Here is a 3,421-nt window from a genome sequence, read left to right on the forward strand (position 1 = left end):
CTATTTCAATCTAGTTTATTTTCAGAGTTAATTGATAAAAATGATGAAGAGATTCTTTCTCTGATTATATAATTTAAGCTCATCTTCATAAGTCTCAGAGCATAGTTTATACAGATCTTTTCAAATCTGATAGTAGAAGATAAAATTGAAGCTTCAATCTTCATTGCTTTAATAGAAGATGATTTGAATGCTTTCAGAATTCTTCTCAAAGCTCTGTTTTACAGACTTTGAAAAAGTTCAGTGAAATTTCCTTGATTATTTTATCAAACTTGAACTTCATAATCAGTTACTGAGATAATACAGACTATATATAACTGTCTCATACTCTAGAAGAATAGATCTCTCTCTGTATTTGATAGTCTGATTATGTTATTCAATAGTCTTTCTGTCTTGATAGTTCTTTGTTGAATGTGATATTTAAAATATAACTTGAAGTTTAATCATGCTTCTAATCATTTGATATTTAAACTGGGTTTAATCTCTCTATTTAAAAGAGTTAAGTATAGTTCTTTCTCATTGAATCTAGAAAAGAAATGAATTAACTCAGTTTTATTTATATTAAATTAAATTTGATTAATATCTACTCTAACAAAGATTTTCTTTACTGCTTTTTCAATGACTTTTAAATTCTCTCTGATTGTTTTTGAGCTGTAGACTAGACTAATATTGTTCATATAACTTAAAGATCACAGTATTTTCATATCTCTATTTTTGAATAGATATGCAGTGTATATTATAAATAAAATGAGTGAGATTGAAGATTCTTACAGTACTTCTATTTTTATCTCAGTCTTATCTTATTTCATTTCATCAAAGAATAGTTGTATGATTCTTTTAGATATAAAATAGTTCACTCATTTTATTAGAGAAAGTGACAGTTTTAACATCTTCAAAGTCTGAATTAACTCTGACTTTGAAACATAATTAAATACTTCTTTTATATCAATAAAAACTGCAGTTGAGACAAGATCATCATACTTTGCTATTTAAATATCATGAATAACTGAGAGAACAGTATCAATTGCAGAATATTGTTTTCTATCTCTCATTTATTCACTGAATAAAAGAGAATTATTAATAGAGCTTATAAAATATAGTTGAGTAGTTATTATCTTTTCTAAAACCTTTTCTAGACAGTTCAATAGAGATATTACTCTATATGACTTAGAAATTGAAGTTTTTCTATTAGGTTTTATAAGAATCACTTCAGTGACTTCTCTTCAGCATTCAGAATGATATTCATTTTTCAAGAGATTGAAAAAGAGCTTAAAATATTCATTCTTTAAGTAGAGATATGTATTTTGAATAATTAAGTGATTGATTGAATCAGGCCCTGCAGCAGTTTTAACTGAACTTAAGAAGATAGCTGTCTCTAACTCATCTTATGTAAGCTCAGGTCATTCTCAGTCATTTTCATCAATATAGTTATGAAGTGATATATTCTCTTTCTCTGAGTTTGAATCTGATAAGTTTTGAAAGAGAATTCTTATAAAAGCTTAACATTCTTTCTCAAAAGAATTTACTGTATATAATTCATTCTGAAACTCATATTCTAGAGCTGAAAGTTTTGCTACACTTCTTGTTTTAGTATAGTTAAAAGCTTTAAAAACTTTCTTTTCTTATGCTTCTTTAAGAAATTTATTTCAGTAGTCTGTTTTAGCTCTTTTAATATCTGAAAAATATTCATTTATGACAGCTTTGAACTCTTTATCAGATATTACATTATTCTTTCAATCTCTTCTAGCAGTAGCTAATTGTTTTCTTTTATATATGATATTCTCATTTTATCAAGGTTTGAAATACTCAGAAGACTTTCTCTTTGAAATATTATCTCTAACACTTGTTAGAATAATAGATGTAATAAGCTTCACTCTATTCTCAAGTATTTCATTTGAGATATCTTGACCAGGGTTTCAATATAGCTCACTCTGCTTTTCAGATTTTAACAGTTTTGTACTTTCTTCAACTGCTTTTCAATCAGCTTTTTCAAAGTTAAACTGATTAGAGAGAAGAGGATTTTCACTTATTTATTTTTCACTTAGTTGAATATTAAATTGAATAATCTCATGATCTGATTCTGATGTCTCATTGGAATTAATAAATCAGTTTATAAGTTCTTTTTTCATTAGATTTTGTGATATAAAGATTAGATCTATAATAGATTTCTGTTTCATATTTTTTTTAAAGAATGTTTATTGATCAAGACTTGTTAACTTAATCTATTGAATACTTAAAGATTCATTTAATCAGATTATTAACTCTTACTGCTCTTTTGCATTCTGAATTTCATCAGAGATAATGTGTATTAAAATCTTCTACAATTATAGAGTTTCTTAATGAAGTTATATTCAGAAATTCTTTATTAATTATTCAGATATTATTATTTTTCTTCAATGACTTTTTATTATAGATATTTATAAGCTGAATAGTATCAAACTTATTCTCTTTATCTATAATATCACTCATCAGAATATTAGAGTCAGATATAATATCAAATCTTAGATTAAATTAATATCTTGATCTCTTTCTTTCATAGATTACTACTCTTGACTTTATCTCAGACTTTTGAGATAGAAAGCAGTAGTAGCTTGAATGAGAAATAATGTATTTTTACTCAGTATCAAAGTTTGATTTCTGAAGCAGTATAAAATCAACTTTTTATTCAAATATAATTTGAAGATAAGAATAGATGCAATTTGAGTTTCTATACATATTATTTTAAATAAATGTGATTTTTGAGAAGTTTTTAAACTTTTTTTGTTGATTTTGTTGTATATTCATACTAAAAGAGAGTAGAGATAGAGTAGAATTTAATCACTATCATCAGATAGTAGATTATAACTATTTTGAAAAGTAGGAATCTTAACTGCTTGTATTATATCTAGTTTATTATCAGAGTCATTTCTCAATTCTCTAATCTTAACAGCAGTTTGAGAATTCAAATTCTATTTATATTTAGCTGAAGAGTTGAAGTTTGAAGATCTAGATAGTTAAGAGTTTCTTCTTTTTAAGCTTACAGTTATAGATTTACTAGCTTGACTTTTCTCTTCAGTGTTAGATTTACATTGAGCTTCATCTTTTCTTCAGTTCTTCTGAGTTCTTGAAGTAAATACACATTTCTTTGAGCTAGATACATGTTTTTCTTTGCAATTAAAGCACTTAAGCAGAGTATATTAACATATTTCATCTCTTTTTAAGCATGTTTCATATTTATACTCACTAGTTTTATGATCTCTAGTATAGAATGTGTATTTTGAGTCTCTGAAATAAGAGACTGTAAAGTATTCATATCTTTGACAGTTTAAACACTGTGTTTGAGCTTTGAGATTCATTCTTAAGTCTTTGTATTCATGAACTCTCATTTTCAAATCTGCTACTCTTACTTCAGAGATTCTTGATTGTTTAAGTATCTTTGTATATA

The sequence above is a fragment of the Blastomyces gilchristii genome (genome assembly GCF_000003855.2).
Source record: "Blastomyces gilchristii SLH14081 genomic scaffold supercont1.54, whole genome shotgun sequence".
Lineage (NCBI taxonomy): Eukaryota > Fungi > Ascomycota > Eurotiomycetes > Onygenales > Ajellomycetaceae > Blastomyces > Blastomyces gilchristii.